This window comes from Theropithecus gelada, chromosome 9 (genome assembly GCF_003255815.1).
Source record: "Theropithecus gelada isolate Dixy chromosome 9, Tgel_1.0, whole genome shotgun sequence".
In the NCBI taxonomy this organism is placed as follows: domain Eukaryota; kingdom Metazoa; phylum Chordata; class Mammalia; order Primates; family Cercopithecidae; genus Theropithecus; species Theropithecus gelada.
Genome location: NC_037677.1, coordinates 4,533,850 through 4,558,115, shown reverse-complemented (window position 1 = coordinate 4,558,115; position 24,266 = coordinate 4,533,850). Strand labels below are relative to the sequence as shown.

Genomic DNA, 24,266 nt, shown 5'->3' with positions numbered 1-24,266 from the left:
GAAATCGCGTTGCTTTTCTATTTGTGTTTCTAAATATGATGTCCATATTTTTTCTGATTTTATTACTGTAGCTGTGATCAGGTCATGTAACTTAATTTTGATGATGTTTCTTAGAGTACAGTCTGAGGGTATCCAGCCTCAGATTATCTGAGGATGTAGCTCAAGATTTCCTAATTTTGCAAACAGCAAGCGTCCCAGGAGATTCTAGGACTTGCTAACAAAAGGCGGGGACTCACTGGACAGTTACTGAAGATGGACAGTAGGGGGCAGAAGCGCCCACGCTTCTTTGATATGGGTAGCTTTGGTTTTTCAGTGACGGGGAACCCTTTGCCTTCAGGTGCCTACTGCATTTAGAATTTTCAAATGAACGCTTCTTGCCTGTTCTCTTATTTTTTCTGCCTCCAAACATTATGTCTATCATTGCAAAAGTAATACAAAATCACTGAACAACATGTGGAAAATACCAAATGTGTAACAATAGAAATAAAGTAAAAAATGCACCACTCAAATTCCCATCAAGAAATAAACATTCTGATAATATTTAGTTTTATTTTCCTATATATTTGTGTGTATATATAAACATATATTCAAAATGTGTTATAATATAAAATGTGTAAGATATATACAACAGTATAAACAAAATTATGTTGTATATGTCATTTTCATGTCATATGTCAGATATAGCATACTAATACTTATCCACTTTTTAAAAATGCTGATCCCTTTGAAATATCCAATTATCAATTGTGTTTCTTTCCTCGCTTAAGTTACGTTTTATGACTTTTGGTAGTGAAGAGATAAAATTCATTACAAAACGTGCCAGGCTTAAGCAATTTTCCAAAGGGATTAAGTAATTGCAGTGGCCTCAGGCTATGCACAGTTTTTTAAAAGGGGGTGTCTCTCATTTTCTTCAGCATAACTTGGGTCACAGAAACCCAGGTCTAAATTCATTACGAACTCATATTCTATCATGCCCTGACCCTGGTAAGTTATTTTGTTGCAAAATCCTTAGACAATTTGAGAATGTCAAAGCACATTTTCAAGTCTTAGCATGTCTCCATTGTCTATTAACTGCATGTATTTTTTGCCTTAAAAAAACTTCATCTTCAGATTTTCTAGCTTTCTTCTGCAGTTTTTTTTTTTTTTATTTTTTTAGAATATTTTTCTATCATTTTAATTCTCTATTGTAAAACTTGGAAAGCTCTAGTTTTGGACTGCCAAGAACAGTCTGAAATTAAATCAGTTTACTCTCGCTCTTAGTGAATATTTTGGGAGTGCTATGTACTGAATGAGTCCCCCAAAAGTTCATGTGTTAAAACTTAATCCTTCTGCCCCTATGATGAGATGAAGGGATGAATGAGGGCTCTGTTCTCATGATGGGATGAATGTTGCTATCACAGGAGTGGGTTTATTATCACAGGAGCATTATTGTTATGCATGTGAGCTCTCCCTGGCTCCCTTGCTCCCGCTCTCACCATGTGATGCCCTCTGCCATGAGTGAGGCAGCAAAAAGGCCCTCACAGATGCCCGCACTGTTGACTTCCAGCCTCTAGAACTATGAACTAAAGAAACATTTTTTATACAAATTACCCAGTTTGTGATCTTTTTTTACCACAACAGAAAAAGGCAAGAAAACAGGGAGGTTCAATTATGATGTCATTCATGGGAAAATGGTAGACAGGACAGAATCTTTGCTAGCTCCCTAGATGCTGCCTGGAATGCTACTCTTGGAAAACAGTGGCTACAGAGTGATGTCTTTCTCCATAACTTTAATTTACCTTAAGAAAAGCTTTGAGTGCTACTGAGTCAGGAATGAAAAACCTAGAGAATGTTCTATCCCTTGGGAGCAAGGAGTATAGTCAATCCCTGTACTACTCCCCAAAGAGGCACGAGGTTTCACCCTCCTTGGGCTCCCTAGTGACTTACAATGCCTTCCTGTAATTATTGCGCCAGTTGATTTAATACTAATCCACTTAATTCAGTTAACATCAGATTTGTCCTAGGGATCTTGTTAGATCTTTTTATATATTAAAAGAGAGAGAGAGAGAAAAAAAAAAGACTTGCTTCTCTTTCAATATTCCTGGGAAATTGGATATCCATGTGGAAAAGGTAGATCTATAGCTCACAACAAATAAAAAATAAATTTTACCTAATTAAATGTAAAAGATAAAACTTCATCATTGTAGAAGAAAATATAGAAAAAGCTCTTTAGGTCTGTGAGGGAGAAAAGAGTTATCGAAATCAGACCATAAAGAAAAAGCACAAGTCATAAGGGCAATAAATATATAAATAGAGTTTAACCTCTGAAACACTTGACCAAATGTTCTGTGGTAAAAACAACAAACCAGCCATTGAAGGGAAGAACAGATTGACAGTGCATATAACATAGAAAAAAGTAGTGATCAAACTATTTAAAATTGTCTAATAAATAAAAAAGAAAATATCAACAAAGAAAAAAATGAAGGATAAGAATAAGCAATTGACAGAAGAAGAATTTGTAATGGTCAGTAAAGAGATGTAGTAATTTTTAAATAATAATAAACAATGGAAATAAACAGAATGCCCATCAGCAGGATAGGTGAGTATATATATATATATATATATATATATATAGTTGTGTGGTAATAAAGTGTTATGTATTGTGCCCCAGATTTTTGTATTTCGGAAATTGTTTATTAAAAAAGTCTTTGTCTCTCTTTCTAACAATTTAAACAAAGACACTAAAAGGACCTGGTGCTATATCTGTACATTAAATGTTACGTGCCAATGGAAATAATTGAATTAAGAATAGTTCTGTTTGAGTTTTTTCAAAGCAGTATATTTTTAAAGACAAAATAACTGGAACTAAGTGAACTAAATTTATATAAAAGAAAATAGCTGTTTCTGCTAAACAGCCTGTTGCATTTGAAGTCTTTGCTATCTCTGTGGAGACCAGGAGCAATCTAAATGGAAATAAAGTAACTTTATAATTGTAAATGTGTATTTGAGTGAAAGCTAACCTTAGGGAATAGTGGAGAATAAACTGGGTATTCACAGGTAAAGAGAGATGATTTCTAGAACAAAAAATATGAGCCAGAAGAAACGGGCCAAATATTAGTGTCCTCGTTTAGGATTTTAATGAAGTTGTCAAATTTATGGGCTATTATAACTTACAATGGGCAAAAGAAGGTTAAGTAGTCTAGATTGGAGAGGGCAGAAATTACAACAACAACAAAAAAATTCAGCCACCAAATGATTACACAATCTTCCAAATTATAAATCTGATCTCATTTTTATTTAGTGACATTTGATATCTCTCAACTTTCCATACTTTAATATATTCAGTAGCAAATTTGATAGGATTGAAAAAAATGACACTGTAATTCCAAAGTCTTTTGCATAGATCATTTCTGAGAATCTGTCCCTAACCTAACCTCATCTCCAGAAACCTCTCAAGCTGCCCCATGTCTCAGGTGAGTAGACTGGAAAAAAAGACCCGATTAACTGCCCTAATATTTTATTTAAATTTAATATAAGTATTTGCCATTAGTTTACAAGTAAATGCTTTAATACATCAAGATTCATAGAGAAGATTCTGAATCTTGAATTTTGTTGATGACTCAGTGTTACTGAAAACCTAGAACAGCACGGTTCCACCTCACGGTGACAAGAGATGGAATGTCCTAATCTTTTAATTATTGGTTGTAAAACCTATCCCTTGGAAAAACAGGGAATCTTTTATGATGGCATTGTGTCTGCCTGCTAGTGCCCCCGGCAGCTTCACGGAGCTTCCCGGTGCTGATGGGATGGTGGAGACTGTTTTTGTGATTCTTTTCCAGAGTTTAGTTATTCATTTGTTCAAATAACATTGACTATGTGGAAATGATTATTTGGTGCCATTAAGAGATAGGTTGTGTCTCATTCTTAAAAGTTGTAGACTTTGTAAACAAATGTTATTATTGTATTAAATAAATAGTAATATAGAATACAATAACAATTACATTATAATAAATAGTATAAACAAATAATAGAAAAATTATACATCTTTTCAGTCCAGTCACCTGTAAAATAGTATTACATGAGATGCTGCCCTAACGCTTTTCAAGTTTCGAAATTGAAATCGATTAAACCTGTTTGAAAACCTATATACATGCATTAAGCAAGGTGCTACAGCGTATTTCTCTACTAGCTGGCTGGGATTTTCCCTTTCATTTTCCCTATTGACTCTATTAGTGAGGAGCCCTTTAGCTCGTATTTTAGGTCCACATTTATACATAGTTCATAACAGGAATTAGTAAATAAAAGCTACTGAGAGCAGTACTTTAATTTCTCCATGAAGCTCATTCATCTGGGTGGTAGCCAGCCTCTGTTACACCACAAAGACCCGGCTCCAAGCTTCCCGCCTTATTTCAGGAGAACATCAGCCTCTCAAGTCCAGTAGATTATTTTGTTTCCTAAGCTACATCAGTGTAGAAACAGAAGGAAAAGTGGAGGAAGTTAGGAGAATAGACCCTGAGTGTAGCAAGTAGGAAAGGTTGACAATGAGCTGGAGGAAAGTCAGCATATGAAATTTCAGAGACAGCTAAAACACACAGTGCGAGGGGGTGTGGACATGAAGGGCAACCCAGACAGTCCAGATGCTTAGCTGAGTGAGCATCCATCAGCCCAAAGCCTCACTCATCTCAAACACCTTGATTTTCTACACCGTATACGCCACCTCTCACCATGAATGGAGAGCTACTGTGGTTGATTTCTCTCTTGAGTTACCATTTCTGCACATTACACCAACAAGTACGTGACTGACTGTTTCAGTATTGACCTAAACTTTCACTCTTGGGGTCAGATAGTTTTCTCAATGAACTGAGTTTGAACCCCAGTGGCAAGGTGGGTGCCTGGCGGTGTCGACGGCAGGATAACCCGGAGCTGTGGTGAGTCCCCAACAGCACGGCCTGTGGAACCTCATGGACTTAGAGTGTCACTGATGGAACATCCAAAGCATTGCATGAGACTCTCAGCCATAAGGGATGGTCAAAATTAGTCACGTAAGAAGGTACAATCAATTTTCACAGTCACTTCACTTTTAAGGAGGTAGAGTCACATGTCCTGGAAAATAAGAGAAAACTAAGAGAAAGTGAAAATGAAAGCCAAAATGGAGCTCTTTGTGCGATATGTTCAGAGCATTAGAAAGTAGAGTAAAATGGTAATTCGCAGAACTCCTCGCCCATGAAATGAGTATTTTGTGAGCAGGTTAGTCTTTTCTCCATCTATTGAGTCAGAATCTGGGTGAGTCACACACTTCAGGTGGCAGATGCCAAAACGCCCTCATGATTAACCAAAGGGTGCTGCTTAGCCTTGCAAAGCAAATACAAATATTCAAACAAACATCTCTCCAAAAGGCACCTCTCCGCTTTCCGCTGACTAACCCTCTGTGTTATGTCTTTACCTAGAGCCCCACACTTGGGATGGGAATGACGTGGTCCTGTGCAGCCCTATTATTTTCATGTCAGAAGCCTGATTAGAGTGATGGAGAGGTTTATAATGTATCGTACTTTCCCCTGTAGAAAACACATTTCTCCTAACGCCATTTAATATTTCATTGCCAGGATATCCAGTGATATACAAATTCTGAAACCCTTTATTTTCTGTTGTATAGGTAAGAAAAAGAAAACATCAATTTACAATTTACTTATAAATCCCACAGATATCACTTAAAATCAAGTAGTAGATAATATAACCTGGCAGCCATCATAATGCTCAGCGTTTTGTGATTCAAAAACCATAACAATCAGGTTAAACAAATAGTACTTTTTATTAAATGTCACTCAATCCCAGGGCTGAGAATTCATTTGTGTTTTCCTCTTAGACTCAATCACTGCAGTCGCAATCAAAAGATGGCTTGAGTTGGAACCTGGAACCTGCTAATCCTGTCGGGCAGCCTGTGATTTTGGAAGTGAAGGGAAAAAAAAGAAAAAAGAAAAGAAAAAAGGGAAAATTTCACATAAAACTTCCAGAAGAGGAAGAAGATGGAAACTTTTGTGTTGTGCATTCAGTAACGTGTACTTTCATAAGCAGATGGCAAAGAAAGAAAGCCTGAGAATCTGGCCCGACATTTTCATTTCAGAACCCTGCATTTCCCACATAGAGGAGATACAGCACATCCATTGCATGGTAGATCCAGCTTGCTCTCATAGTCGTTGTACAAATAAACATACATGTGGCAAAGCAGTGCAGTTTTCAGTTGTTAAAAGTTGTGTCATTCCACGAGATGGAGCAAAGGACATTGACGACGTAAACAGGCAACAGGACTCTGACTCCACACCCCTCTCTGCACGGAGGATGCTCAGTCCTTATACCACAAAACGTGAGATGCTTCCGGCCACCTCCTGGCCCTGACGCCTGAGCTCTGTGCTCACCCCACTGGAGCTCCTGGCAGTTCTCTGAGCAGGCTGCACCTGTCCGGAGTGATCCTCTCCACATAATGTTAGACATTAATTTCCCTGTGAAATCTGTTTTGACTCACTGAGGTTATGAGCACTTTATCACAACTATCATCATATACTATTAAATCTCCAATTTTCTTGTCTCTGTTACTAGACTGGGAGCTCCTTGAAGGCTGGACCTGGGTTTGGCACTGAGTGGCACTCAGCACATACTTCTTGAATAAGAGAATGTACGTACACAGTGGCATGAAATTGATTTGATTTTGTCGGTTTTCTTAAGTGCTAAAGTTGTAGACAGTTCAGTAAAAACTATAAAGCGGTTACCCTGTAAACCATGAGTACTATTAATTGGAACCGCCTTTCTTACGTATCCATTTGTGTTTCTGTTAATGTTTCCAAAATAAATAAAGAGCAGGCTAGAGGGAAATCTCCAGTCCTTAGAAACCATGGCACGAGAATACATCTGTATTTGCACTCTGAGCGAGGGACTTCCTCTTGTTGTGTATGTTTCATTAAGAGATCTGGGAAAAATTAGCCTTGTACCAGGATCTGAACTATAGTTTGAAAGTGTTTAATGGGTACCAATGTTCATGTCATCATTTTTGAACAATATACAGTACATTTTTAAACACTTTCCTTCCGTTCCATTTTTATACTTTCATTACGTTTGCCAGCATTGGGCAGTTAGTTGCATGTATTGAAATTTGAATAAAATAATCTAAGACGAGTTACCCAAAATACCTACTAAACACATCTTGCAAGATTGGTCAATAATAATTTTTATATTAGACACTCCCCTCTCTATAGACCTCCAATAATTATTTTTAACATCTGTTTTTCACTTCCAGTGTTATTTTAATTTTACTTCTATATAGGGTTTTATGGATGTCAGATGTTTCAAAATGATTTTTAGTTGTCATAAGCAAAATTGTGGTCATTTTGATAAAATTCCGACATTGAATTCCAATTTATTCCTTCAAAAATAACATAAATTGCTGGCAAAAGTCAGTAGAAAATATTGTATTTATATTTACATGGATTAAGTTGCCAGGAGTGCTATCAGAAAATTTAAATTAACATAGAATGGGGTGAAATTTCCCCAAGTCAAAGATACCAACGGAGAGGCATAGAGAGGTGGTCAGTGGTTAAAGACAGATGAGCAATTAAGATATTTTCTTCTTAATAAAGATTCAGTTTGTACTTTGTCTTCTTGAAATTTGGCAGAATATTTCACAGTAGCCATTGGTGTTTGTAGTTTTGGATTTCCATATTTGAAAACTATGCAGTACCTCCATCAGATTTGTTATAACAGATCCAAATTTGGAAAGTTCTTTACATATTTAAAATGATACATGAGTGGTTCCAGATTCTCCATGGGCCTGATTTCTGGCTGAAAGGGAATCTCTATTTGTGTCCTTCTCAGGGCTTAGATGCCTGCTGTGCTCACTCCTGCCGAAAGGCATGGCCACCATCTGCAGTTCCTGGCTGCACTTTCTAAACAGCTGCCTGGGTCAGTTCTTTTGAGTAAGATATAGCAGAGTTGTAGAATTTACAAATGAATGGAAAATCATCACCCTACCAAGTCTTAAATGGTTATGACTCCACCACTCAAGAAACTTCAGGAATCCACCTTTGGTGATCAGAAATACACTGAAGGGTCCATGTAGTAATGTTTGTGTGTTAGATTCTGTTCCGTTGTCCAATGTTCTCCTCATTTTCAGTCAACTCTGTATCTCTGCAGTGGTGGCTTTAAAACATGCCTGCAAATTCCTTGACTGTCTTTCCGGTGGGAGGCAGAGTCTAACTCCCTGTCCCCTGAATGTGGGCTGGCCTTTGGGATGAAAAGAATGAGGTTGAAGTGATGCTGCCCAACTTCTAAACCTACTTCCTAAAAGGCATCTTTGGCCTTTCTCTCTCGCTCACTCTCTGTCTCGCTCTTTTCTCTTGGGATGCTTGCTCTGTGGGACTGGCCATTCTAGTGTGAAGAGGCCCAAGCCATCTGGAATAACCAAGTGTAATATTAACATTGCATTTAATCATAATATGAATGCTGTGTGTTTAGTCCTGGTAATGGAGTAGAGGCCACGTGTTACCTTCCTGAGTAAAACAATAAAAAAAATCTGTGTCTCTCTCTTTCTAAAGCAAAGGAGAGTTGAGAATGGGGGACATATGGATGGTGCAGATGTTACCTTCATCCTGAGGTTTTCCTGTAAGACTAACAAACACCTGTACAAGTCCTTGGTTTCTTGTGCCTTGATTTTGTTTTTTTTCTTTTTGAGACTGAGCCTTGCTCTGTCACCCAGGCTGGAGTGCAGTGACATGGTGACGTGATCTCGGCTCACTGCAACCTCCGCCTCCCTGGTTCAAGCAATTCTTCTGCCTCAGCCTCCCGAGTAGCTGGGATTACAGGCACATGCCACCATGTCCGGCTAGTTTTTGATTCTTAGTAAAGACAGAGTTTCGCCATGTTGGCCAGGCTGGTCTCGAACTCCTGACTTCAGGTGATCTGCCTGCCTCGGCTTCCCAAAGTGCTGGGATTATAGGTGTGAACCACTGTGCCCGGCCATTTCCTTGTTCCTTAATTATTAAACTTTCAAAGACAATATACTGAAATATATGGGAATGTAGGAAAATAAAAAATATAGTCAGAATAAAAACTCTACAGCCTTACTTTCTGCTGACATCATCTGGACACACCTTTGCTCAAAAAATGCTGGGTACGTTAAGCCATTGTGGCAATTGATTTTCTTCATCACAAACGAAGTTTGCTTTTTGTATTTTACTTCCACTTTTAAGTCTAAATAGAAGATAAATTATATGTTAGATAGGGTTTTTCATCTTTTGGTACATCTGTGTCGGTGATAAATATAAATTGAAGAATTGGCATGCCTTTCCCACTGTCAGGAATGGAATGCATTAACATTTAAAATCCACTAATTCTATTGATCTTTGGCTGGAAAAGATTGTTTAAGTTGTTCTTACTCCTATCTCTGACTCGTAGGCCAGTGAGAAGCAAACCACAGCAGGAAGGAAGAACATGATACTCATTATGCTTAGAAGGGAAGGAGTGGGAAGAGTCCAGTTTCCTTTTATTTTATTCCAAATTCTTCGTTTTTCTCTGCTGTTTCTTTTTTCTGTGCTGAGAAATTGATTATTCTGAATCCCCTCCTCACCCCATCTTGTGCATTACATATGATCAGCAGTAAAAAGACCACACATTTGTCCTCAGCTGCTTACCTGCCAAGAGAATCCAGATGAGCTCCAGCATTGCTTTTAATTTCTATGGAACTGGCTGTGTAACTCTATTAAGACTGATGACAAAAGAACTATTTTTGGTGCCTCTTAGAAAGAAACACACTGGAGCCTGTTATTTTCAGTAATCCTGCTGTTCAGAGAGAAAAGCACCAACAAAGCTACTTTTCTATCAAATATCACTAAATTCTCCTGCCTCTGTGGGTTTATCCTTTAGTCTATGCACTTGACCAAAAGTGCAGTACATCAAGGCTGAACAAGCTCTGCTGGTTGCCTGATTCCAAAAAAAGGAATCGAGGATGTATTGCGCCTTTTGTTACCCACAGATTACAAATCTTGAAAACTTTCTTTTCTTGTCATTAAGTGTTTAACAAGGATGTCATTTTAGGATCTTATCAGGGGAAGTGGCTTGGAAATTTTATCTTTATTCTTCTCAATTCCTGCTTCCACAAACACAAAACCACTTTTGCAGATTCAAATTAAGGTTTGACTGACTTCACCAAGGAAGCTGCAAAAAAAACCTATGATGCCAGAATATTAAGATTTCTCATAAACCATTCTGTGTATTCACAACTCAGTGGTGTGCATGCAATAACAGCAGGCTCAGCCTGTTCAGTCATTAACAAAGACTGGTGAAAAAGAATACATGGGCTAGTAACCTAGCAAGAAAATATGAAGTTGAGGGAGCTTAAGTCATCAATGAGAATGGAGTGAACTTATATTAAATCTCTAGCACTACTGTACAAGATAAATGTAAGAAGCACAATGGAGGTATAATTAAGATAATTTGGAGAGTAATTTATGTCAGTTCTGAGAACAGAAGTTAAAATAACTGCAAGGTTTTAAATTTGGGTGAATAATAGACTGCAGTAACTCTAAAAGAAAAAAAAATCATCAGAAAGAGATGTAGAAAGATACAGTATAGATAAACAAAATTGAATTATGTAAGATTAGGAAAGAAAAAACTGGTGATGGCAAATAATACTGTTTAAAATATTTGAATAGTGTAACAGAGAGCATTGTAAACTTGTTTCGTGTTTTATAGGAGAAAGATTTAAGAGGAATAAGAAAAATTAGAGAATATGGATCAAAACATTAAAAAATATATCTGTTCTAGCAAAACAATAAATTGAGAAACCTTGGTAAGAAAGCTTCCTAATGAACAATACTAGTGATGTCCAAGTTGAGGTTAATGGGCTCTGAAGTCACAAGAAGAATCTTTGCTTAGAGTGGGAAGCAAGTCATCCTTCGCTCCTCCTTGTTCCTGATATTTTGTTCAGATCACACATCCAGTCCAGGACAATGTCTTGCTAATTCTGTATGGTTGGGTAGTAAACTAGTATTTATTGTGTGTTGCACACCAAGTCAGGTACTCAGTTTGCACTGCTGAAAATACACAGACGTTTCCTGTTCTTACGGGACTTGCATTCTAGTGGGAGGGTGAAACAGTATATAGAGAAACTCATACATAAAATTATTTGGGGTAATTATAAGTGCTGTGGAGACAAAACAAAAAAAAAAGCTGGCTAATGAGTTAGATGGACAAGGGTAGCTATTTTGGATAGAGTTTTCAGATATTTTATCTGTGAGAAGTTGGTAAGTGAGCGGAGGCCTGAATGTGGAGGAGGAGCCAGGTAAGCACATCTCTGAAGAAGAGTTTACAGGCAGAAGGCTCATCCTCTAAAGGGCTTGAAAGGAGACTGGGAGGTTTGAGAACAAAGACTGTTCTGGTGCACCTGGAGCAGAGTAAGCAGCGAGAGCGTGATGGAGATAAGATTGGAAAGACAGAAAAAGCACTCAGTCAGGCAGGCCAGGGACCACTGCAGCAAGTCAGATGTTACTTTAAGTGGTGTGTTGGAGCCACTGCAGGACTTTTGGAGGTGGCAGTTATGATTCTGGTCATTCTGACTTCTGTGTGCCCATAGGCTGGAGTGGAGGGTGGGGACAAGAGTGAGAAGAGAGTGAAGGGCGAGAAAATCTTTGCAATGGTCTGGGTGAACATTCACAGTGACTTTGAGAGGAAGGGCAATATGGAGAAGATAATGAGGGATGAATCCCTGCTGCTGAAACAGGGATATGTTTTAGGCAATTGGGCCAAGACATGTTGATAGATTGCCTATATGTGTGTGAAGAGTCTAGCCAGGAGAAGGGTGGAGAGGGAAAGAAGAGGAACCAAAGTGATTTTAGGTATTCGTCTTTAGCAACTGAGTGATATCGAGCAACTGAGTGATATCGATAGAAACGAGGAAGAATGGGGAGGAGCAGGCTGTGGGTGTGGCAGGAATTGGGAGAAGATGCAGCTGTCTTGGTTGAACCCAGTGTGTGGAGCTTACACAATATCCAGGTGGCGATACACAGTGTATCTGTATCTATATCTGCCTATAACTCATGTATATCTATCCACATACACGGATTTTTTATATTGGATATTTAGAAAACTGAGACTTAAAATATATATATTTGGTATCGTGAACCCAAAAGTATCTGAGACAGGTCTCAGTTTAGAAGGTTATTTTGCCAAGGATAAGGACATGCCCATGACAGCCTCAGGGATTCCTGATGACATTTGCCCAAGGTGGTCAGGGTACAGTTTACCTTGACACATTTGAGGGAGACACAATACATCAAACAGTACATGTGAGATTTGCGTTGTTTTGATCTGGAATGGTGGTAGAACTTGAAACAGAAGTTCCAGGTCATAGGTGGATTTAAGCATTTTCTGATTGACAATTGGTTGAAAGAACTATTCTCAGTAGAAAGGAATTTCTGGGCTACAATAAGGAGTTGTGGATACCCAGGTTTTATCATGCAGATGAAGTCTCCCATATAGGCTTTAGAGAATAGACTGTAAATATTTCTTGTCAGACTTAAGGTTTGTGTTGATGTTAAATGCTGGTCAGCTTTTCCTGAATTCCAAAAGGGAAGAGAGTATAATAAGGCATGTCTGACTCCCCTCTTCCCTGAACTAGTTTTTCAGATTAACTTTGGAATGCCTTTGGCAGAGAGGAGGGGTCCATTCAGACGGTTGGTGGCAGGGGGCACTTAAAATTAACTTTGGTTTACAGTTTCATCAGTGTATAGAAGGGAAGAGATGAAATCACCAAAACAAAGATTGACAACAACAAAGAGAAGCCTCAGGACTAAGCCCCCTGAAGAATGGGATTCCCTAGATGAATAGGATGGTCCCAAGGAGATTGCGAAGAGGCACAAAATAAGAGTGGAAAACTATTTTTACTTTCGCAACATGGAGTCAGAACAAGATGGAAATCGAAGATTGGTTGTTGGACATGGTAAAGTGAAGTTCCTGTGAACACTGAAATGAAGCAGGTTTGGTGGAGCAGTGGGGTGTTTGATTGGAGTGTGTTCAAGAAAGAATAGGGAGGAAGAGTGTGGGGGGCTTTAGTAAGGAGATTTGTTGTTGAGGGAAGCAGAAACTGTAGGCAGCGGTGGAAGAAACAGAAGGCCTGTTTTGAATTTAAGGTGAGATGATGTCTGTACGTAGATGCGAGGCAGAAACTGATGATGCGATTATCATCAGAAAAGAACGAATTGCTAGAGCAAAATCTTTGAGTGGGCAAGAGGTTATGACAAGGAGTATAGAGATCAGCAGATTTATGGTGGGCAGATAAGGCAGATAAAAGTTTTCATTATATTGCTTTACTTCTTAACGAGGTAAAAAGACAGTTACTTGGAAAAACATGAAAAAGGGAAAAGATTAAATGCATACGGAGAAAGAGGAAGTTTTGAAATCATGTAATCAAAGAGGGGAAAAGAAAATTTGCTAAAGAAATGTAATAGAATTGCTGGACAGTACTGAGGGCTTAGTTGATATATGTGATTCAAATATAAAGATGAGTCCATTCATTATGCTTGCATTTAAAAAATATATTCACATTCAGTTGATCCAGTATGGGGGTAAAGTAGTCTGAGGTATACAATTAATTGAGTTACAGTTTCGCCAGGCCGGCATGCACACAAGAGGGAAGAAAGATAATGGAAGCTGTTTGTAAGGAAAGGATTGTATTGAGTATATTGATGGTGATATACCTAAGTTGGGAGGAGAGGAAATGAGGATTCAGAATGGAATATGGACATGGAAAAATTTGCGTGAGTGTGGTAGGTAGAATTCTCAAGATGGTGAGCTCTGGTGTGTTGCTCTGGTGATACAGTTGTGTTAAATGACAAAAAAGATTTTGAAGATGTAATTAAGGTTAGTAAGTCATTGACTTTAAGATAAAAAGATTGTCCAGGTGGGCTTAAGTTAATTTCATGAGTTCTTTAAAAGCATAGTTTTCTTTCTCTGAGGAAGGAGAAGTTTGAGAGATTCCAAGGATGAAAAGGATTTGATGCACCATAATAGGGTTGAAAAAACATGTTAGGAGGAGTGTACACAGCCTCTAGGAGCTGAGATTGGCCACTATCTAACAGTCAGGGGGAAAGGAGGACTTGAGGCCCATACCCACTAGGAGCTGAGTTCTTCCAAAAATCTACATGAGCTTGGGAATGTATTGTTCCCTGAGTCTCCTGAGAGAGCCCATCCTAACTCGCACATTGATTTCAGCCTTGTGAGATGGTAAACAGAGAACCCAGGTGAGCCTGCCTGGATTTCTGATCCATAGACCTGGGAACTCAATGATAGGTGTAGTTTTTTGTTTTTTTGTTTTTTTTTTTTTTTTTTTTGAGACGGAGTCTCGCTCTGTCGCCCAGGCTGGATTGCAGTGGCCCGATCTCGGCTCACTGCAAGCTCCGCCTCCCGGGTTCACGCCATTCTCCTGCCTCAGCCTCCGGAGTAGCTGGGACTACAGGCGCCGCCACCACGCCCGGCTAGTTTTTTGTATCTTTTAGTAGAGACGGGGTTTCATCGTGTTAGCCAGGATGGTCTCGATCGCCTGACCTCGTGATCCGCCCGTCTCGGCCTCCCAAAGTGCTGGGATTGATAGGTGTAGTTTTAAGTCATTATGTTTGTGATATCTTGTTACACAGCAATAGAAAACGAACACAATGACCAAAAGATTGTAGATTTTATTGGATTTGACGGTAAGAAAAAAGGAGGAAGTATTCAAATAATCAAATACTTAAAATTGTAATTTTGAAAGTGATACCGCTATTGGTGTTAAAAAACCTTAGAGTGTGAAGAAAAAAAGAGATGTTGAGGCAAGTTTTAGGAAAAACTACTTAGAAGACAAGATAAGAAGGACTGTGGGTGCCAAGAGCAGAGAGAATGTGGAATCAGACACTGGGCCTTTCTTCCAAGTGACCCCCAACGTCATCTGCCCACCCGCCCCATTCTACCTGCATTTCTGGTCCTCACATATTATGGCCCTAGACAGCCTTCCTTGTCTTCCCCAGGACAAAATGTGTAGTTTTGTTCCTCCCAAAATCTGATTTCAGAAAAACTAACCAAGTAAGACAGCTTGTTCGTTTACTTGTTTTATAAAATACCTTATAAGTGGGAATTGTATGCTGTTCACCACTCAATATTCAGCACTTGATCAGGATTTCCCATAGGATTGATTCTCCTTTCTAAATCTAATCCAATGTTTATCAAAATAAAAGCATATTAGTGAAAATTCTAAATGTCTAATACTGCATAAGTTTGTGTACATGCATAGTTCTTCCTACTTAAATTTAAGTTATTTGCATTAGCTGAATGATTTCCCTTACTTCAACAAAGCTTCATTGTGTCAATTTTGTCAAAGCTCCTTGGGGGCTCTATCACAAACTAACACATACTTTCTATGTCTGTATTCTATGTGTTGTCACAACTAGCACATCCCTAATGTCATATAACTACTTACATCCTCCTAATTTGGATATACACTGGTCTGGCCAGAGTGGCTTATTCACCACCTTGGCAAAATCAAACAGATTACATGCACTTTGACAAAATAAATGGAGGCACATTTTAAATATTTGTTTTTCAAAGCACACCAAGCATATATTTGTATGGCTTAAAATATTAAATCAATTAATCACAGAAATTAAAATTATAATAAAAAGAAAGCACATAAACTGGAGACACACTCAAGTTTCAGTATATTACCATTATAACTCTCATGGCCATTTCAGCAACAATGTAGTGTCTATCTAGAAACAGACTACACAAAAAAATGAAAGCAAATTCATTTTTGTCATGGGGTGAACTTATAATTCAAGTTCCTATCTGTAATTTCCTGTGCTGATAGTACATTGATCTCAACAGGATTATTGTCTGTGAAATAACAGGGTATGAAATAGAATTTCCCACTGGGACAACAAAATCCTATTGAATAACCCTGAAAGGTGACATCTACCCTGAAGTTTATTGTAAGTATCTATTCCCATCAGATTTGGTCTTTTTTACTCTGAAAGCCCTGCTTTCACTAGGCCATGTAGGTGGAACCTCAGGCATTAGTATTCCCAGCACAGATGTTCAAGGGAATTAAAAACTCAGAGCCTACCAGAATGTTGTGCATACAAGAGGAACTTAATAAATGAACATACACATCTATGCCTATACAGACACATTCTTGTCTTGCTTGTAACCTGACTGGGTGACTTCAGTCCTTTAAATATGTTAACTCTAATTTATCCAAGAAGAATTTGTCCTAAGTATTTATAATTATATGTATTCGTTTCACCAAAATAGTCCATTGTAACAGAAAAAATAAAATGACATATCCAAGGCATGCAAAAAAGAAAACACACATTTCTAAGCTGAATGTGTCTGCCTTAATAAAATATTATGGTAATATTCCCATACCAACAATCATGACCCTACAATTACTATGTTATGTTGTAGAATATCTTAATGGCTGCACAATATTTTCCTTTTTCTGTTAAACATAACAAAGTTTGGCACTTACTATGAACTTCCTTCCTGAAGTTCGTGTTGTGTAAATGTAAACGTAATATTGGTATAATCATTACTTTATCACACATACTTTTAGTGTCGTCATAACTCCTTGGATAATTTTGAATCAGTCTCATCATGCTGACTAATAATCGACAGGAAAAATGTTCTATCAACTACTTATTGTATTGAAGATAGCATTTATTTTGTCAATAAGCATTTGTTATTGTTATACAAACAGAGAGTTTTGTGTCAGGAGATTATTCACGTCTATGCAGAGTGGTATTAGAAATACTAACAGAAGTTTCCTGTAGGACAATAACACCACCATATAGTGAATGTATCGGTAAGAAAAGTTCTCTTTCAACTATTCATTCTGTATGATAAATCATCGCGGGTTTTTTTTTTTTTGACATCAACTTGATTTTTCCGAGAATTGCTTCTCTTACCCTGAACCTTCTAATCTTGTCTGGACTTTGAAGCAGGTGCCTTACCCTCTTCAAACTATACCTGGGCACATGACTTGAATTCTGAAAGAAGTGGCTTAATTTCTGAAAATTAGAGTGAACTGCAGCAGTCTGAAAAAAGTGATTATTCCAAGTCTCTAAACTAGCAATCTTCAGAGCTGTCCCAGCTCCCTTCCTTTCTGAGACAGGCTTTGGCATTTTCTCATTTATTTGAGGTACGCCATGTACTTCCAACACATTCCATTGTTCCTTGTTAGCCAAGTTTCTTCATGTTTCCTGCCAGCAAAGAACTCGAATAGGACAGGCCCTATAATTGGGCAGGAGCCTATTAGCATGATCTCCAGAGAGGTCTGTAGACAAACTCTCATTCCAGGCATTCAATTCTAAGCTCAGAAACTGATGTGGACCATGCTCCATCGGTAGGGAGGCTATTGGTGATAAATGGAAAGAAATCTGTTCCTAGCTGAGCACACCGTGTCAGACCTGTGCATGATTATTTTACCCTGAACAATTATCGTGCTGTGTGATTACATATTGACAACTTACAATTAGCCCTAATAAAGGGCTCCCTAACACATATCTATGCTGCTAGCCTACATGAAGAACTGCCCCAGATTTGACATATATTTTCTATTATGTATGGGTTTAAAAGAAGAGACTGCTAGGTCTAGAAGGTCATTTGCTCACTCAGACATCATCATGCACAACCATGTAATTCCTGGTGATGATTTTGGCTTCTGGAAGTTTAAACTTCTGTTCCAGATAAATATTGATTTTTCTATCAGTTGTACATATTCCATGGCCTTCCTTCTGCATCTTTATGTATGTAGACTTTGTTTGGTTTTAGTCTTTTAGTTTGAGCAACTTGTAAAGTGTCAATCCAATGGTTGATCACTCGTGATTTTTACATATTGATCCAATTGTAAGTAATCTTTTCATAATTTTATGTTATGCATTATTTCCTACATTTGACCATAGTAGCCTGCTTATTGTAAGAAAATAATTCAAATATTTAAATGTTAAAAAATTGCCCTTACTGGTGGCTGTTTATTTGTTTATTTTTGTTTTTAAATAGAATTAGTTACCTATAAGACCTGGTTTCTAAATATAGCCCTTTCAAAAAGCCTTGTAACCATTAATATTCAAACTTAGATGCATTATTATTTAAGTAGATACTAGCAAAACCTGCTGTATTAACTCACAGAATTGTTAAAATTGAATGCTACAGAATCAAAGATTTCTATTCCTGGAAGCAAATTTAGATTACAATAGTCCAAACCTGTCATTTTACAGATACAAAATTGAGGCCCAAAAGTGTGAATAAATTGTCAAGATCCTGAAGCTTTATGGACCCTTTAAGGATATAAAGTGGATTCTAAATGTAATATGCAAACCAATGCAAAACAAAACAAAACAAAAACCCCCAGAAACCGTAATGTGATGTAAAATGGAAGATTATATGCTTTCCATTAGTTCTTGGAGTCAGTTTATTCCTAATATGGCACATAGGATGATTGAGGAATAAAATGTGATTTGTGAAGGGAAAGTACCCAAATGCTGAGAACCCTGTCTGACAGAATTATAGAGATTGAAAGGAAACCTTTAGGAACGTTGTTTATATTTGACATAGATCACTTATTTTTGTATCTTTTCTATGAAATGATGGCATCTGTTAAAGTTGGAATAGTGAAAAAGAATAGGGACTTCTGGATAAACTTGCGAGTGTTTACATTTGTATTTATCTTCATTCTTTTCTGAGAGGGAAAAATGAATTTGATAGATCGCCTAATGTGTTTGACCTTATTAAGAGATGTTTTGCATTTATATGGACGAGTTTGAAAACATTAGAGATCGATGGTTAAAAAACTAAGGACATTTATTCATTCATACTTTATTTTTTTCCCTTTGACACATTTTATAGAGCTCCTACACCAGGCATTATTTTAGTACACCAACAAGACAATGACTGGGTGCTAGATGAGGAAGGGGTGCAGCTGGCATTTTGGAGGAATGGCAAGGGGGCCAGAGGCTGAGGCACAACAACATTCAGAAGGGCTACAGATAGGCAGAGGGCAGTGAGCCCAGGCTGGTGTAGGGCCTGCCGTTGACCAGAGTGGAGGTGGGAAATCTTGGCAGGGCTTTGAGCAGAGACTTGTGTGTCAACAGGATCATGCTGGCTGCCCTGTTGAGAATGGAATGTAAGGGCAAGGACAGAAGGAATATGACGGGCGAGCAGGATTATGTGTGACCTGAAGGGAAGAATTGTTTGTGCCTTGGATGCAACCGTGGTGAAAGGAGCCCAGATTGGGGACATATCTGAGGGTAAACCTGTCACGACTTGTAACCTGGATATGGGATAAAGAAATGAGTGAAGGGAGAAGTCAAGTTTTTGGCTTGGGGAAGAGGATGAAGTTCCCATTGACAAATGTGAACAATTTCCTGCAAGAGGCATTTTGGGACCAGAGTGGGGGTCATGGAGGTGGTATAAAATCAGAAGTTTCATTTGAAGCATAGTTATAGTAAATATCTATTAGTCATCCAAATAGACTTATAGGGTGGATGGTCCAATATTCAAGTTAGGATCCAAGAAAGAAGTCCAGGCTGAATACAAAATATGGCGTTACTGGCAAGGAGATGATATTTAAGCCTTGCATGCAATCCAAGTCAGGAAGGGTGTAGGCATGGGTAGGATAGCGGGCTGGTCCACGGGCTGATCCCCACATTGCTCCCCAGTCTTTCGTAGGTGAAGAGATAAAGGAAAACCAGTGAGAGAGCAGAAGAAGTCACCAGCGAGGTCCGAGGAAAACCAGTGTCCTGTGGGGTTTTAAAACAAAATAAAGTGTTTTTAATGAGGGGCAATTGATCAACTGTGGCAAATGCTGTCATTAGCTCATGTATTAGGAAGATAAAAATTATCACTGGATTTAGTAACCTTGTTAGGAGCAATTTTCCTGGAAATGGGGCAAAGCTCATCTGAGTAGGTTCAAGAGTGAATGGAAAGAGGATGTAGAGACCACAAGGGCATGAACTTATTTTGGGAATGTCTTTGAAAAATAAAAGAGCAGGGAAATGGAATCATAGGAGGTGAAGTGGGGTCAGGAGAGGTTTATTCATTTATTTTTGGTATCCCTACATACTAAATGGAATTACTTAGTAAGAAGAGAAAGGAAATAAAAAAAAATCATTGCATCTAGTTAGTTTTCTAATGAATATCCCACAAGGTAATTTTAACTTTATAGGTCTGCAAAATTTCTCAGCCCTGATCAATTGTTAGACAAAATTACATGTCCACAGAGAGTTGGATGGTCAAAAACGCTCTAGCATGATACAAAAGTTCATGCAATCATTTTCATCCTTATTTCAAAGCTATGAATCGTTCTCCTGAGTGGTGACATTTATGGGACTTTGTGCCAATTGGTAAGAGTGGGCTTTGCTGAGAGCACAGGATGTCCAATGAGTGTGATAAGAATATCAGGGTATAACCTTTGATGCCAGTTTGGGTTCTCATTCAAAGGACGCAGATCATCAGGAGTGAGATGGTAGGCAAGAAACATTATTAGTTGCACAAAAATGAAAAAAGAAATGGGTCCAATATTTGGCTCAGTTGTAAACAATGTCCATAGGGGTAAGATGTAAGCAATGAATATTTATTATTAAAGAATTGTTATTTAACAATATTAGAAAAAAGATGAAGGGTGTGACTGAGTTGGGTAAAGTAAGAGTTAAATTCTGATACTTCATAATAGGAAATCAGAGCTAATATCTAAAATTGGCAAACCAAGTACTAGCAGTGTGAAATAAATATTCAGAAATAGAGAGTGCCAGAGGAAGCTGAATGGAGAATTGCCTTCTCCTGGGAGTGGCGTTAGGGGCAAGTGGTGGTGGGCTAGGAGTAGGAGACTGCTTACCATGAGGTGTGTCTTATACTGTGGCTCCTAAATTAAATTTAAACATAGAGAAAGAGGAGCAGAAGCAAGTCTGTAAAGTGTGGTGGACAAAGTTCTACATATGGGACCTTCCACTCGGGCCTCGTATTTTCTAAGTGAAGAGAGGTATTATGTGAAGTCCTACATTCTCAGTATAAGATGCGTTTAAAGTTGACGCAATTACTTCAAAATGCATTCTTAATGTTTGGGTATATGGGACATTACTGCATACCTACAGGGTCACTATGAAGCAAGTAAAATCTTAAATTTTATTTACTTTCAATCTGCATTCTTGTATCCAGATTTATGTATAATACAACTTATTTAACAACATTAGAAATTTTCTCACTGAGCCTCTGCATGCAGTAGCCAAAAGGTAAAACTTGATTGTGACGTTTTAAATAATGAAAGTTAAGTAGACTCTCATGTGTTAAGTGGACTTTCCCCTTTTTTCTACCTATTACATTTTCTTATTGAAGGTTAAACAGAGTAACAAATGATATGCAAATTTTTTTCCTGTGACAGTTACCTCGAGGTCAAGTATCATCAGCATATATTTGAAATCTCCAGAGAACAGGTTCTGGTTTTTGTCTCCTTAAAATCATAGGTTTAAAAAATTCGAAAAGAGAAATGAATAACAATTACACATTTAGCTCATCGGAGATGCTGAGAATTTAGTCATAGTCTCGTGAAGCCCTTGAATTCTGGGGATTAATCTTTCTTTTTTCTTTTCTTTTTCTTTTTTGTCTTTTTTTTTTTTTTTTTTTTTTTAGAAAACAGTATTAAAATAACCTGATATTATGGCCTTCAAAATGCTTATCCAGGCATTCTGTAAAAAGTGAAAATGTCTATATATAATTGTGGCCAAGAAAGAAAAGAAAACTATCAGTTTCTGGCTGTTTGAGCATAAATCAGAAGTGACTGTGTATCTATGTAAACGTAAAAGCAAAGGTGGAACGTGTCAGACTCCATGGCGCCAGGCTGATCACAGAAGAAAGTGAAGAAATTCTCCCTGCACAGCTGACGGTGCCTGTTGCTGAGACAAATACAGACAAAAAAACTTCTTACTATTTTCTAACATCGTAGAGTCTCCTTTTTTTTTTTTTTTTTTTTTTTTTAATTTAAACAGTTCCTGCACATGGTAGATATAGCTACAAATTGGGGAGAGTAGTTAGAATACTAGCTGGCTTGCTATATCTAAATTTTTTGAAAAGATAACGCTTCTTGAAAATGGTGCTACACATCTAGGAAATTGTTTATGTAAATGGTTTCTTCAAAATGAAAGAAAAAGGAAAGAAAATATTTTTGTATATTTTGGAGTCAATAAAAAGATAGTTAAATGCCCCATAATCCCTAACGTCTCTGTCTTCCATTATGATGATAAATAAATTTTCGAAAAGCTAATTCTCAAAAGGAAAACTCTGGGAAACTGCAAGACTATCATATATATTATATATATGATACATATGTGTATATACACACATGCATATTTATGCTGTACATATATGTGTATATATATCTTAAATTAGCTGTAGGTATTGTAACACAGAAAACAATAGCACATGAAAAATTATTCAAAAATGTTTTTGATAATCCCAGTTGATCAATTAATCAAATTCACAAAACTTTGAACAATCCAACCCCAGGTACCCTGGTTAAGGATAAAAGGATCAGTGTGGGCCTCCTGTCTTGCCCACGTTCAGGGCTGGTCACAGGGTAGATGATGGAAGAAGTTTTTATGACCCTTTCCAGAGAGAAGCATCCCTGCCTCCTTTGAAATGCCACTGTAATTAATCTCTGTCTTTCTGATGCTAGAAATCATTATCTACACATTTTGGTTATGTTAATAACTTAAGGTTATTAAACTTTTATGAGACTCGAAGTTATTTGATAACATCCTTCCCTTTTTCTCTGCCACAGTTTCTGTAAGAGAAAGAAGAGGATGCTCCCAGCATCTGTTTTGTACAAGTTGTACTAATAGGTTTTTGTTTGTTTGTTTTGCTTTGCTTTGTTTTCTAAACATTGATTGCCTCATTTGGTCCGCAAAATCAGCTTGCAAGATGAAGCACCTGAGGTTTGGAAATTGTGTGTTTAAGGCATGCATTAAAACAAAAAAAAATTCATTGCAATAGCTTTTAGGGATACAGGCAGCTTTTTGTAACGTGGATGAATTGTGTAGTGGTGAAGTCTGGGCTTTTGGTGTATTTGTCACCCAAATAGTGTACATTGTACCCAGTAGGTAGTTTCTCATCTCTCCCTCGCCTCTCACCCTCCCTTATTCTCAGTCTCCAATGTGCATTATAATCCTCACTGCCTTGAAGGCATTCATTTATTATGCTATGCATCCATGTTTTTCTCTAGCTGTGTCTCGCTTTGAAGCCCAGCTCCCACCTTTCTAAGGCAGTGTCTCAGTGACTTAGGGGAGGACCTGTTCAATATCATTGTCAATCCATGAATATGAATGCCTAAGTCACCTGCTTGGCTCCACTGTCTACTCAGCGCACCCTCCTTTGTTTTAGAGGCTACCATGGTGATGTTTCTTCCCCTAGTGACTCATTTTCCCCCCACCTATTTTCTCCCCATTTCCTTAGTTTCCCCTAAGACTAGAGGAATGCAGGGAATGGAGATGGGGTTGTTAAACTCAGAGCTGCTGCTTCTGCTCCTGTTTTCCTTGGCCACTGCCTTCATGATCACGTCTAACAATCCCGTCATTCTGTTGACTTCAGGACACCTTCCTTGCAGCACTCACCACAGTTGCAATTTGCACTCATTTGTCTTTATATTGAGGACAGTTCTCTCCCTCATTGAAGTGCAAAGTCTCTGAGGTCCAGGCAGCATCTATTTTACTCTAATATTTGACCTTTTGATCCTTGCAGCAGTGTCTGGCTCGTGGACCTGTTTACGTAATAAACCAATACACAGATCATTGTTGGCACTCTGAAAACAATACCCCAATGTGAAGGCCTCAGCAGCTTCTTCAGAAGCAAAAGTTTTTCTTTGACCTTCTCCTGCCCTCCTGTCTCTCAGTCCCATTTCCAGAAATTCAGCCAAAAAACCTAAACAAATACTCTATGTAAAAACGGGCCATAAAGAAATGATCTGACCTTCTTTGTTTGACTACAGGTCATTAGAGCCTCATTCCTCAAAGGGCCCTGCCCCACACCCAGAAGGAAGAAGCGCTGCTCAGAGAGGCCAAGAAGAATCTAGACAGACAGGCTGTGCAGGGTTTCCCCACTCAGTCTATTAGCCTCATGTCAGGCCTTTTTTGTGTCATCATATTCTGTGTAGCTGTCCATACTTTGTTGAACCCAAGGATACATATGAACAATTTTCCATATATTTTTGGGTCTCCCTTGTGAAAGCTCTCGTG

At 38.1% G+C, this 24,266-nt stretch overlaps 1 long non-coding RNA gene across 1 annotated transcript; it reads left to right on the top strand.

Annotated features, from left to right (window-relative positions):
- The first annotated feature begins 212 nt into the window (after positions 1-212).
- Positions 213-5,936, top strand: LOC112632017. The gene is made up of 3 exons (XR_003121239.1): positions 213-337; positions 768-984; positions 5,843-5,936. It is a non-coding gene; the product is annotated as an uncharacterized LOC112632017 (long non-coding RNA).
- The last annotated feature ends 18,330 nt before the right edge of the window (positions 5,937-24,266 follow it).